Raw genomic sequence first — 14,698 nt, 5'->3', positions numbered from 1 at the left:
TTTGGATGGTCTGTTCCTGGGTGGTGCTCAGGTAATCTCAGTTCGTGGTCCGTCCTGCAACCAGGTATGGCTTCAGGGTAAACTACTGAGACTCAGGCCTCCATTAAACTTATCAATGGCTGAGTCCTACTCTGGCAGGGGATAATGGTTTAGAATTAAGAACTTCCTTTGGGTGATCTGTTCATATTTAGCTTATCATGGCTGGCTCCTACATATAGGTGTTTGCTTTTGGTTTTTTGCAAGACAGGGTTTCTCATGGTATCCTTGGCTATCCTGGAACTCTCTCTGTAGACCAGGCTTACCTTGAAATCACAGAGATCTGCCTGACTCTGCCTCCCAAATGTAGGGATTAAAGGCTTGTGTCACCATGGCTGGTCATATATACATGTTACACTCACCCTCTCCTCTTACCCTCCCTGCATCTGGGCTTCAAAGTTAGTGTCTCATGTCCTCAGAGGTCAGAAGAGAGAGAAGGAGCCACTACAGCTGGAGTCACTGACATATGTGAGTTGGGCTATGGGTGCTGGGAATCAAACCCGGGTCCTCTGAAAAACAGCCACGAACCACTGAACCATTTCCCCCGTCAATGCCTTTTTTATGACATTTATTTAGCGTGTGTGCGTTTGTTTAATGTGTGGGGGTGTGCATGAGGAGGTCATGGCAAACTCATGGAGTCGGTTCTCTTCTTCCGTGTTTGCATCTGGGATTGAGATTTGAGCTCAGGTAGTTCAGGTGCCAAGGGCCTCTCCATGCTAAACCATCTCACCAGGCCGATTCTGAGAATTCTGAGCAAGCAGAACATTAGAGCATACATAGGGATTAAGAACATTCCAGTCTCTGCCTGAGTTGACAAAGGGACTAGGCATATCTTCGAAGAATCCAAGTAGAAGGGCACGTTGGCTTCCTACCTGGGGAGGGTGCACAGGTTTGCGTGGTGCCTGGACACATCCATCCTGGGTGCGGGGGAGGGTTTAAAGTTGACATGCCAGGATGATGAGAGAAGCACCTTCCAGGAGTTTTATGCTTTAATAAGACAATGCCACTTCTCGTGAACGCCAAAGAAAACTACAATTCCCATAAGCCTCCCTACTAAGTGCCTCCTTAATGGAGGGAGGGCTTGGGCAAGCATGAACTGGGTTTTCCTATTTCCTAGGGTTTGATTGGTCTGCAGTTCAGGTGCAGTGGTCAGTGAGCACAGTCTCGGTGAGAGGAGAGGGTAATATTGTGGGGTTAAAGGACCAGCAAAAGAAAACCACTCTGTCCCTGAAACCAGAGCAAGTAAAAGAAACATACCCTGACTCAGAGACCTGAACCAGTGAAAGAAATCCTCTCTCAGAGTCTTGGGCCAGGAAAGGAAATACTTTTGCCCTTTATCCAGAACAAAATAAACGTACCCTGACTCTGAAACCAGTGCCAAAGAAACACACATTGGCTCTAGAATCAGAGTCAGTGAAAGAAATATGCCATGGCCTTAACATCAGAGCCAAAAGTTCAAAAGGTCCAGTGAAGGAAACACACTTTGGCCCTGTAACCAGAGCCAATGTGCTCCTGACCAGCTAAGCAGAAAACCACCCAATCCCTGTGCAGGGAAACAAACCAATCCCTGATGAGAAATCTAGCCAACCCAAGCTGAAGGGATTGAAATCTGACCAATTCCCAGCCTGAAAACCTTCTCCCTGGAAAAACTCCACCCCAGGGAAACCCTATATAAGCCCTGTGCCTGTTGCGTTTTTCAGCTGCTCTTCTTTCACCCTGGCAGGGGCAGCAGCTCTCCTGGATTCTTCCCTCCCAGTAAATCTCTTGAAGGAGGTTTGGGTGAAGACCTTCTTTCTCCAGAGGACAGGAGCCAGAGACAGAGGACTGGAGCAGGACTGTAACACATTAGCTGGGAAACCTTCCCCGAGCAGAGCAGAGCAGAGCAGAGAGCAGAGCAGAGAGCAGAGCAGAGAGCAGAGCAGAGAGCAGAGCAGAGAGCAGAGCAGAGAGCAGAGCAGAGAGCAGAGCAGAGAGCAGAGCAGAGAGCAGAGCAGAGAGCAGAGCAGAGAGCAGAGCAGTTAAACTCAGGAGCACTGGACCCAAAGTGTAAGAACTTTGCTGGGGAAGCCTCTCCTGCTGGAGCAGAGCTGTTACATCGGGGAAACATTTCCCTAGAGCAGGCCTGTTTGCTGCTAAGCTTACTGTGACCTGTGGTACTCCCTGCTCCCGACTACCTGAATACTCTTCCACCTGAGCTGTAGCCCTCGGTGTCCTGGCCCCCGAATGCCAGAATACTTTTCCATCCCAGCTGGAGCACTCAGGATGCCTTGGCTCCAACTGCCAGGATCCCTTTCAACCTGGGCTGTGATGCTTTGCAGCACCTGGTGATGGTTGAGGATATTGAATCTGGCATGGAGATCGCAGACAGCTGAGGTGAGAGGGAAGGGGCCTCACTCAGTGCACTGCAGCACCATTCCAGTGATGCCTTGCGGGTGGAGAGTTGCAGGATTGGTAAACTGAGGAAAGGAGCTCAGTCACAACCAGAGACCACCGAGGTTCGTTTCTATTCTGTGGCCTCAGGTCTTTGGAAGAAGGAGGAAGGAAACACCATCCAGGGACATGGGAAAGCGACTCTAACGGTGCCTCCGGTTCTCTGTCCTCTTGGTTTCTCGGTCCTGCGCTTTAGGGACTGTGCAGCCTTTTACTTCTCTGCAGGAAGTAAAGGGAAATAACGTTGATTAGTCTCCACACTGGGGCTTTCCCGTGCCTTTCTCCCAGTATTCCCCAGGAAATTGAAAAAGCTGGGAGGGAAGATCAAGAGGTTGCCAACAAGCATGTCAGTTTCCAAAGCCTTGTCTGTTTTTCGTGTGGCAGGGCACCTGGTTATCCACCACACCTTGCATTTGAAGTCTCTGTCTCTCTCTAAGCAGTAATAACGGCCAGCATTTATGTACCACTCTTCTGAGTGATTTGCTTTTGTCATTCCTTCTTCCCAACGTACTTTAGAGTGATATCATCCTTGTGTTGTGGCAGCTGAGACAGTGGAGGTGACTCACTGTGGTTGTGCAGCTAAGAACACGAGAGGTGGTGGTGAGTCGTGTGTTTCTGTGGTCTCGCTGCTTTTCACATCTGACTCAAATCCTTGAGGCAGTCTGGGTCTCAGTTTATGTCTGACTTTCTTTCCCCCTCTTTTAGGAAGAAAATAGGTCTATTGAATATACTTGTACCGGACAATAACAAGAGTACCACAGCTGACAGCGTGAAGTTTGTCTTTGAGCCAGGTGGTGGTGGTTCTCACCTTTAATCCCAGCACTCAGGAGGCAGAGACAGGTGGATCTCTAATGTGCTCCAGGCCAGAGTAAGTTCCAGGACAGCAAGGGCTACACAGAGAGACTCTGTCTCATAAAGAAAGTTGTTGAATTAAAATCATTTGGGTGTGTATATACTGAACAGGGAAGAATGGATCTCAAATGCCTTCTGCCCAGGAAGTTCTTCTGAGTGCTTGTGGTAGTTCCACATTTTTTAAATTTAATGTTCAGCTGATTAAAATGAAATTTAAATTCCATATTACTGTTTTAATATTTATTTTATGTGCATTTCTATTTTTCCTACTGTACGTCTGTGAGTCTGTCCTGTCCCCTGAATCTGGAGATAACTGCTGAATGACCATGTGGTGCTGGAATTGACCCTGGATTTTCTGGAAGAGCAGCCAGTGCTCTTAACCACTGAGCCGTCTCTCCAGCCTTTCCTCTACCACATTATTGTATAGACCCCTGATTCCTGACATCAAGTTTTGACTTTATAGTGGTGTGAAAACAATGTTTATTCAATGGATTTTGTATTTTGAAGTTTGCTCTGTTTATATGAGAGGTCTTTGGTAGGCAGAAGCATATGCAAACCAGTCAGGACTACACAATTAGATTATCCCACTCTTTTTAAAGGCAGACCTTCTGTGTATCACCAGCTCACCTGTACCTCACTCTGTAGACCAGGTTGGTCTTGAACTCAGACATCAGCCTACCTTGGCTTCCTGAGTGCAGGGATTAAAGGCAGGTGCAGCCACTGGCAACCTTCTCTTAAAAGAAAATGGCTGTTGATGGTGCATGGATTTCATCTCAGCACTCGGGAGGCAGAGGCAGGCAGATCTCAGTGATTTCAAGGCCAGCCTGGTCTACAGCAGCCATTAGAGGACAGCCTAGTTTAGTTACACAGAAACCCTTTCCCCGAAAAAAAGACATGTTAAAAACGCCTGCCTTTGTGGGAAGTGACAGGGCTGAAGAGAATGCTTTGTCTTTTTGCAAAAGGATTTTTCTAGCCCAGGCAAAATATGTAAAATGCTTTTGGAATTTCTTCAGTGTTGCAGAGTTGACCTTCATCTTGTTTTCCCCTCCAGGATTATGACCTGTGAATCACCTGTTATAACACTAAAAGCCACAACCACAAAATGGAGAAACTAGGCCTTGGCTTGGATGATGAGGGCAACAACCAGCACGCAGCAGCCCCACAGAGCCCAGTTGACTCTCACTCCTGAGCATCCACGCTGCAAACAGGTTCTCATAAAGGCCTGCCTCAACACCAAGTGTTCGTGCCCGAAGATGAAGACGATGCAGGACACCAAAGGCTGCAAACAGGAACCCAATAGTGGACACCTCATCTGCAGGCAGCATTTTGCCCTCTGCTGGTACCATGCCAAGCACTGCCAGGGGAAGGATTGCCTGGTGCTATCATCTTCAATCAAAAACTTCAATAGCCACAGGTGCAGCAGCGGCTCCTAGCATTTCATTGCGGTGTATGAAGATGGCCAGCATGGAAGGGACTGATGTGGCAAACAGCAGCAGGACCTGCCGCCCCCAACTCCTGCTATTCCAACCACCCCCACTGATCAACAGCCAGCCACCTCACAGACACCTCAGGACTCACACTACTGGCCTTGTGTCCTAGGGTAATGTAGCAGGCCATGTGATCCATCAACTCTACCTCAGAGTGCTCAGCCCTCACTGGCAGGGCCTCCCCATGGAGCATCAAAATGTAAAAAAAAAAAAAAAAAAAAAATGAAGAAAATAGAGGAGCATCTTTTTTTCTTCTTCTTATTTTCTTTTTTAGGGCTTATTATGTTTAATTTGCTCAGGTCGGAACCAGAGGAATTGTGTCAGAGATGGTTCCTCTCCATGGCCATCATGCACACAAGCTGGGGATCACTTTGGCCTCCGTTGGTGTTTTCTGTAAGGTTCTTCTGGCCAAGAGCAGCAGGCTTGATGAGATACTGAGGACCTGCCGTGTTTCAGAGCAGATCCAGCAGAGACTGATACATTAAAGCATCCAGAGGAGGTCTCAACTGTGGTTGCTTTGCACCCCTGGGTCTTCTGGATCCAGAGTGGCTTGTGCCTCTTTGTCAGCCTTGAGTTCTACCTGAGTTTGAACAACTAATTGTTCCACGCGGCAGGTGTTCCTGGCCACTGTGTCTTCTGGTCCTGAGAGCTTTGCTGCTGCAGGCAAGGACAGGAGGACTCTCCCTGGCAGTGAAGCCTTTTCCTAGAGCAGGGCTGTGAGCTGCTACGTTTCCTGTGACCTGTGCTATTCCGTGGCTCCCAACTGTTGGAATACTCTTCTCCCAAGCTGTGAGGCTGGGTATATCCTGGCCCCCCTACTGCCAGGATACTTCTCCATCCATTCCTTGGCTTGCAACTGCCAGGATCCCTTTCTGTCTGAGCTGTGATACTTTCTTGCACCTGGTTGTGGTTGAGGGAGTTGAATTTGGCATCATGGAGACATAGCAGGAAACAGGTAAGAGGGAAAGGACTCAGCCCTGCCGGGAAAGGGGACCCTGAAGGCCTCACTTGGAGGTGTGCCACAGCACCGTTTTAGCAAAGCCTTGGGGTGGAGAGTTGCAGGATTGGTAAACTGAGATAAGGAGCTTAGTCCTTACCACAGACCACTCGGGTTCATTTTTATTCTGAAGGGTGCATGAGAAAAGGTAGAAAGGAAACACCTCCCCTTCCAGGGACATGGAAACGGGGCTCTAGACTGTGATAACTTTTGTCTTCCTGGTTTCATGGTCCTGTGCTTTAGGGATTGTGTGGCCTGTAGCTTCCACATGGGAAGTAAAGGAAAATAGAAGTTGACTATTACTCCATGCTGGGGCGTTCACGGTCCTGTCTGCCTGTCTATGCACAGCCATCTTCATTAGGGAGGGCTTAAAAAAGCCTGTTCGATTGCCTCCGAAGTTCACCACTGGAAAGCACAAGAGGTTGCCACCAAGTGTGTCAGTTTCCAAAACCTTATCGTGTCTTCCATGACACTGTAGCCGGTTGCCCACCACCCCTTCCATTTGAAGTCTCTTCCCCTTTCCACGCAGTAATAATGGCCAACGTTTATGGAGCACTCTTCTCATGGTTACAAGTGTTATTGTCCTCATTTCGTGGAAGCTGAGACACTGGGAGTTGACTTGCTGTGGATTATACAGCTAGGAAGCATTAGAGGTGGTATTTAGAACCCTGGGTTTTTTAGTATCACATTTGTTCCCCATGTTCTGTGAGCCAACACATTCTGTCACAGGTGAGAAGACTGAGGTTCTCAGAAGGTCAATGACCCGAGGATCAGTAGTTGGTTAAGATCTGAGCTTAAGAGTAAGCTGTGGTCCATACCCCCTTGCAATTCCTGTCTGTGGCATCCTGCTCAGATTCTCCTTGAGACAGTCTGGGTCTCAACTTTTATCTGGCTTTCCCTCTGTTAGGAAGAAAACAGGTTTGTTTTGTTTTATTTTTCAAGACAGGGTTTCTTTGTAGCTTTGGACCCTGTCTGGAAGTAACTCTTGTAGACCAAGCTGGCCTCGAACTCAGAGATCTGCCTGCCTCCACCTCCCAAGTGCTGGGATTAAAGGCATGTTTCACCACTGCCCGGCAAGAAGAGAGAATCATTGAATCCACTTGCGGGGACAGTGGGCTAGGCAGTAACAGGAGCACCACAGCTGCCAGCCTCACATTTGTTTTTGAGCCAGGTGGTGGTGGCTCATTCCTTTATTCCCGGCAGTGGCAAGGAAGAGGCAGGTGATCTGTGTTCAAGGCCAGTTCAGAGCAAGTTCCCGACAGCCAGAGCTACAGAGACTGTATCAAAAAGGAAGTTGTCTTTATCTTGAAATCATTTGGGTGTGCATATACTGAACAGGGAAGAATGGATCTTAAATGCCTTCTGCCCAGGGTGTTCTTTTGAGGTGCTTGGGTTAGTTCCACATTGCTTTTTTGATTCAAAGTTCACCTGAATAAAAAGTTATCTTAAAATAAAATTAATATTTTATGGGCATTGGTGTTTTTCATGCATGTAAATCTGCGTAAGGGTGTTGGATTCCCAGGAAGTGAAGTTACAGAGTTGTGAGCTGCCACATGGGTGCTTTAATTGAACCTGGGTCTTCTGGAAGAGAAGTGAGTGCTCTTAACCAGTGAGCCATCTCTTTAGCCCTCCCCTGACGGTAGTATTATATAGAGCTCTGCTCTCTGGCATGTTTTTTGACTTTATAGTGGTGTGAGAACAATATTGTTTCGGTGGACATTGTTCTTTGAAGTTTGCTCTGAGCCTAAGCTCACATATGAGAGGTTTCGGTGGGCAGAGGCATACACAAACCACAGCTTGCAGTTAGCTATGCAGTCCCTACAGTAATTTTTTTTTTGAAACAAGATTTCTGTTACTTTGGAGCCTGTCCTGGAATCTATTCTGTAGACCAGGCTGGCCTTGACCTGACAGATCTGCCTAGCAAATTGTGGGATTAAAGGCGGGTGGCGCCACCACCTGGGTCTTTTCCTACTTTCAGAGAAGTTTGGCCAGTGTTGGCATAGGCCTTTAATCCTTGCACTCAGAAAGCCAAGGTAGACCAATTTGTGAGTGATTTCCAGGCAGGCCAGGGATACATAGAGAAAGCCTGCCTTTTCAAAAGCAGGGTGTGTGTGGGGGGGGTAATCAGCTCTGTAGTCCTGGCTGACCTGAAACTTTGCTGTGTATACCTGCTGGGCCTCAAATCAACATGATGTGCCTACCACTGAGTAAGGGATTAAAGTTGTGTACCATGGAACTCCACCTCCTGGATGACATAGATGAATTTTCAGGTTACGATATATATATATATATATATATATATATATATATATATATATATACACACACACACACACACACACACACACATATACAGATATATAGATATCTTTATAATTTTTGATAGGGTTTCTCTGTGTAGCCTTAATGTTCCAGAACAATCTCTGTAGAATAGGCTGGCCTTAAAGTCACAGAGATCTGCCTGCTCTGCCTCCCAAGTGCTTGGATTAATAGTGTGTCTCCACCACCCAGCATTTTATATTTATTCTACAAAGACATATATTATGCCGAGTGGTGGTGGCACACCCCTTTAATCCCAGCACTTGGGAGACAGAGGCATTCAGATCTCAGTGATTTTTTTCTTTTTGAGGCGAGCATGGTCTTTGAGATCTAGTTCTGGACAGCTAGAACTGTTTCACAGAGAAAACTGTCTCAAACAAAGAAATGGTGTTTAAAAAAAAAACCTGCCCTTGTGGGAAGTCAAGGAATAGTACAAGTCAAAGCAGCTTAACAGCTTAGAGTCTGCTCTAGATGCAGTTAAGAAATTATATTTGGAATCTTACCTCTTACGTCTTATTAAATACTCAGTGTGGTGGTGTATTAGAAACTCTCGTGTTTTACTATTATCCCCAGATACGGTCATTCCTATGTCTCTCCCAACATGCAGGCCTTTCAGTGTCAAGAGAAGACTTGTTCAACTCTCCTGACCAAAGCAAAAAGCCCTGGAAAAAGGTGAACATGGGAGAGGCAGAAGACTGAACAAGGTAAGCCAGAATGAGGCATTGGGCCATGTGGGGAATCTAAGGCATGGAGGAATTCAGTCCCGAAGTGTGGTTTACCAAGAGTTTTACTTGAAATGATAAAAAATGACATTGAAAAATTATTCCCAAATATTACAGTGGATGAGTCTTCTCTGTACTCGCTCTCATCTGTGTGTCTGCTTTCATGACGGTACTCCATGGTGTTCACTGTCTTGTAGAACCACATGAAATCAGAACATATAAATTTTATAGCTGTGCTCATTGTGGAAGATTGCAGAGTTCTTTCTCTGCCTTCAATTCTACGGAATTTAAAAGGTAGCTTTAGCTATTTCTGCAGAAATATTCATTAGAAATTAAGAATAGTTTTGAGTCATATGTGTTTTTTGTGGCAGGTTTGGGCATCTGTCCTTTGGCCTTGAACTCCCCACCAACCACCTCTGGAGTCTCCTTGCCTGCAGCAGCACTGCCTTCTGGATCATAAGACCACAGCCATGCAGTTCAAGGAACACCTGCCCTGTGAGTGCTTCCTTGTACAAAGGCTGGCAGAAGTCAAGTTTGAAAAAGGCACATGCTACTCTGAAACCGGATGGCCAAGGGGAGCAGAGCAACACAGTGGTTGAACCCTCTCTGGACCTCATAGACTTAGTCTGAGCGGGATCTTCTCTGACACACAGCATGTCTTCGTGCTCTCAAGTGTGCGGCTCTTGCCCAGAGGTGAAGACACTTACAAAAAACATCCACTGAGAACAAAATGATGGTTAGCGTGTGTGGATGATGGTCATGGATAGGTCATGTCTCTAAAGCACAATTCCTCTGGCTCCCAACCTGAGCAAGATAACATAATAAACCTTTAAAAAACAGACTTCTCTATTCTGTTATTTCTTTTTACATTTCTTCTGCATATGGAGTCCCTAAAGGGGAGGGCTGAGCAGACTGAGGTGGGGTTGGTGGATGACTTGGTACGTGACTTACCCTGGGACACAGGTCAGTAGTTTGAGTCCTGGGACAGTAGGGTGGCATGGTGGTGGGAGAAGTGGGCTGAGGTTGCGGGGGTGGGGCTGAGTTGTCTGTTGAGCAGGGGGAATGGATGGAGTTGTAGGAATTGAGGATGGCTGGCCCTGCTGCTGTCTCTCCAATCCAGGCCTTTGCATGCTGGCCTCCTGCGGAGCATCTGAGCCTGCTGGAGACAGTGCTGCTTCTGTGCATCCAGAGCTTTTGCTTGTGAGGCAGAAGAGCACTGGGCATTTGTTCTCCTGGCAGTGCTTGGCATGGAACCAGCAGAGGGCGAAATGTCTGCAGAGGAGGTGTTTCCATTGGTTTCCTGTTTGCAGATACACAGGTCCTATACCCACGGGGGAAAAACAAGTTCAGGTCAACTCTGCCAAGACTGGATTTTACTACTGCAGTAGTAGAAATGGCAATGAATCTTTTGAGGAAAACAGACTCAGTACCTAGATAGCCAATATCCAAATTTTCCAAAGGCCAGTGCAGCACCAGATGCCCCAGTTGATGCCAATGACCCCTATGGGCATGAAACTGCACCTCATGGCAAGAGGTCCTGGTGTGGACATTTGGAGCTAAGCACGGGTCCCACAGGAAAGCAGCAGCAGCCACAGGGTCCCATGGAGGAATGCCTGTTACCTATTGTTAGAGAAACAGACAGACCTCTTGGCTTGTTTCACTTCTTTAAGGCTCTTCTTAGTCTCAGCGAACACCAGGTCAGGACTGGAGATGAAGCTGACAGACTGCTTGCCTAGCATGGACTAATCCGTCCCTAACCAGCTCCCCCACCCCAGTGCTCATGGGCCTGCAAACCCCAGTCCTCAGAGGGTAGAGACAGATTGAAAGCTAGAACTCATTTTCAGCTATGCAACAAATTGGTAAACAGTCTAGGCTACATGAAACCCTGTCTCAGAACTTTAAAACAATTTAATAGATCTCAGCACAATAGAAAAAGAAAAGCTGCTATTTTGCAAGAGTATTTAGGGCCAAGAGGCAAAGGGAAGGATTGACAATCCTAGTAACTTACACATAATAAGTTTTTATAAATTTTTCTAAAATTTGGGATATGGTGACCCTTTTTGGTTCCCTACACCATGCTACCCTCCCCCCAAGAGAGGCCTTTTTTACACACATCTGTTTTTTAATGTAGACACTGTGTCTGCATGTACACCTGCACATCAGAAGAAGGCACCAGATCTCATTATAGAGCGTTGTGAGTCGCTATGTGGGTGCTGGTAATTGAACTCGGGACCTCTTGAAGAGCAGCCAGTATTCGTAACCTCTAACTAATCTCTCCAGCTTGGCACACTTCTTTAATCCCATCATTTGTGAGGTAGAGGCAGGCAGATCTCTTTGGAAGCCAGTTTGGTCTACATGGCAGGTTCCCAGACAACCAAGGGCAGCATACAGAGACTCTGTCTCAAAGACAGAATTTTCTCCCCTTTGATATAGGACATCCTCTCCTATAAAGAGCTTTTTATAAATGAGTACATTTATTTAGTTATTGTGTTATTGTCTGCCTACACTTACATCCATGATGCATGTGGAAGTCAACAACTTGGCCAGAGTCTGTTCTCCTCACTGTGACACTAAACTCTCATAAGGCCCCAAGTGGAGACGCTGGGTCAGCTCCCAGGCCCATGGATGACTTGGAGTGTTCTTTGATTTGAGATTGGCTCTTTGGTAGTTCTGACTTTGAACTTGCCGCTGTCTCCTGCTCCTTATCCTGACTCCTGGGATTTACAGGCGTTGTGGCAGTTCTCAGCACCCGAGTTATTTCTTCATACCATGCTGCAGTCTTGATATAGAGAAGCGCTATCTTAATGTAAGATGGGCTTGGGGAAAGTGTGACTCGGTGGACCACATGCAGCTTCTACAAGAGTCTTACTGTTTTTAAAATTTTGTTATTTTTTTGGGTTTTCTTTTCAATTTTGTTTTGGGTGGGAGGTCACAAGGGCAGAGAGCAGATTTGAACACTGGGAAGTTAAGTGCTATAAGAAGCAGGATGAGAAATTCACAAGACAATTTCAAAAAAAGAAAAAGGTCGATTGTGATGGCCTAGTCCGGTGGATTTGATGAAGGAGTTGGAAGCAGGAGGGTCAGGAGCTTGAGGCTAACCTGGTCTACACATAGCTGGGCAGTGGATTTGCGAGTCTTTAATTTCATCACTCAGGAAACAGAGACACACAGATCTTTGAGTTTGAAGCCAGCCTGGTCTACAGAGCGAGTTCCAGACAGGCTCCAAAAGTACAGAAAACTCTATCTTTAAAAACAATCAAACAAAATAAAGTAAGATGTGCTTGAACATGCTGGCATTCACCAAGGACAACCTTGTGTCAGATCAACCCACCCAACAGACACAGCACCTGTTTCTGGCATAGGTCAGACTAAGTATACAAGCAAGCCTCTGACTCTTGAGCAAACCTGCTGTGCCCTCAGGTTGCCTTCTTCTAGAGGGGATGGAGGCGATATGCACTATTTGAACATCTGGGGCCATGAGTGTGTGAAGTGCTTCCTTGAAAGTTGAAGCCCTGGGTTTGCTCCCCACCAGGCTCTCTCCCTCCTCTCCTCTTTCTGAGGCCCTATGGAAAGAAAAAACAGACCATGGTGGTGCTTGCCCTTAGCACTTGGGAGTGAGACCAGCTTATCTCTTGATATGGCCTTCATGGAGGGTTCTAGGCTACCCAGGCATACCTAGTGAGCCCCTGTCTCCAATGTTTTAAAAGTAAGGAAACAAAAGAAGGGAAGTCTGGGGATATGGCTAAAAAGTAACAGTTGCGGCTAGCCAGGGCTAAATGCCTTATCTGAAGAATAAAAAATTATGGGACCTCCAAGATGGCCCACCACAGAAAGGCCTAATATCTTGATTTCAATCTCTGATCCTGCAAGGTTGCAGGAGAAAACAGCCTCCCAAAAGCCATCCGCCATCCCGAATGCCACTCCAACATATATACAGATAAATGCCAAACATTTTTTACATTTACTGATTTATTTTGTATATCTGGACAACTGTGTGGAGGTCAAAGAACAAGCTCTCTTCCAACATGTATGTTCTGGGGATGGAACTCAAGGCTTCTGGCTGGGCACCAAGCACCTTTACCTACTGAGGTGTCTTGCCAGTTCAAAGGAATTTTTGAAAGTACTGGGAGGGGGCTGGGCCGGGGTAGCGCAGCACTCAGAAGTCTGAGGCCAGCATGGTCTACAGAATGAATTCCAGGACTGGCTCCCAAGCTATACAGAGAAACTCTGTCTTGACAAACCACCAAAAACAAAAGAAAACAAAACAAAACAAAAAAATATACTGGGAGGTAGGGAGATGCTGAGTTCATGGGCAGTCTGGTCTTCAGAGGGAGTTTGAGGCCAGTCTGGAGAAACCCTTCTGTGGGTGGGGGAAGTAGGTAACAGGTAACATAATAATATAGCAGACATCCATTTGGGCTCTGGGAAAAGGGATACATTTTGAGGAATCTAAATTTCCTATTTCCTTTTAATTTGTATTCTTCTCTCATTTTGTACTTTGCATTCTATGAGAACTGGCCAGAGTCCTCTGTGACCAGCTCTGCTCTTTTTCCTGGGACTCAATCCTTTCAATCTTGTCGCTTGGCTATCTCAGACTGAGCTGTAAGCCTTATTTCCCCCGTGTTCTCAGACTCAATGTTCTAACCCTAACGTTTCTACCTGTAACAGCCGCACACCAGAGAAGCTGGACCTGGTCCTGACCAAATGCTTTTCAGTGGGATGGGGAGACGGATGGAAGGAGGAACAAGGAGAAGTCATGGAGTCCACACGTGTGGACAAGTCTTCCAGGAGGGGTGAGAGAAAGGGAGTTTTGTTTGAGATGAGTTTTATGTAACCCTGGATGGGCTTTAAGTCAGTATTTAGACCAGAATGTTCTCTCACTCAAATAGGCCTGAGTGCTGGGATTAAATGTCTGCACCTGAATGTCCAGCAAGCCTTATCTTTTTTGTTTGTTTTGGTTTTATCTTTATTGCAGGGCAGTAGTGGCAAATGCCTTTAATCCAGTTTGAGGCTAGCCTGATCCATAGAGTGAATCTGAGACAGTCTCCAAACCCACACAGAAAAAACTAACTTAAAAAAACTAAAGTAAATAAATAAAACGCTGAATTATCTTTACGAGTATGGGTATTCTATGTGCGTGTAATTATGTGCTACCTTTTGCCATGTGGTACTCAGGAGAGGGCATCAGATGCCCTAAAAGGGGAGTTACAGCAACCTGTGAGCCATATGTGGGTGTTATACGTGACAAAGTTTTCCCTGTCTACTCTCCGCAGATAGGGAATCCATAGCCATCCAAAGCATAGATATTGCCAAAACCAAACCTGGTGAATCAATGAGTTTTATGGGGTTACTTTCAGGAGGAGGACTGACACAAAGTCTATTGTACCACCAAGGCCCACCCCAGCATGGGGGACAACTTACAAAGCTGGGACCCTGGAGCGCACTATACAGGCTACAGGCAGCTCGACAGGATGGAGAGCGTCCTTTTCAGGTGCTCAGTTGGTCCAAGCCTCTTCTAGACAGCTTTTCAGGTCTGAGAGTCATCTATGCAGCTGGGCTCTGCCTACTCTGTCAGCGAGGAGCCTAGTGAACATGATCAGGTTCAAGGAGCTCTTGAAGCGATTTTGTTGTTGTTGTTGTTTACCTTCCTGCTTATGTCCAGCAATACCACCTTGGGAATATACCCAAGAGATGCCCAATCATACTACAAAAGCATTTGTTCAACTCTGTTCATAGCAGCATTATTTGTAATAGCTAGAACATGGAAACAACCTAGATGCCCCTCAACAGAAGAATGGATAAAGAAAGTGTGGCACAAATACACATTAGAGTACTACTCAGTGGTAAAAAACAAT

The 14,698-nt window shown here is 46.4% G+C and overlaps 1 long non-coding RNA gene across 3 annotated transcripts in view; it reads left to right on the top strand.

Annotated features, from left to right (window-relative positions):
- LOC119824066 overlaps positions 1-5,842 on the top strand; it is a 40,603-nt gene extending 34,761 nt beyond the window's left edge. Inside the window, exons 1-3 of one of the 3 annotated variants that reach the window (XR_005287019.2) lie at positions 2,257-2,409; positions 3,172-3,334; positions 4,370-5,842. This is a non-coding gene — a long non-coding RNA (uncharacterized LOC119824066). The other 2 variants (XR_005287018.2, XR_006020891.1) reach the window with 2 other exon arrangements.
- Positions 5,843-14,698: the final 8,856 nt, after the last annotated feature.

The sequence above is a fragment of the Arvicola amphibius genome, chromosome 9, assembly GCF_903992535.2.
Source record: "Arvicola amphibius chromosome 9, mArvAmp1.2, whole genome shotgun sequence".
Taxonomy (NCBI): domain Eukaryota; kingdom Metazoa; phylum Chordata; class Mammalia; order Rodentia; family Cricetidae; genus Arvicola; species Arvicola amphibius.
This window is presented reverse-complemented; position numbering and strand designations above follow the sequence as displayed.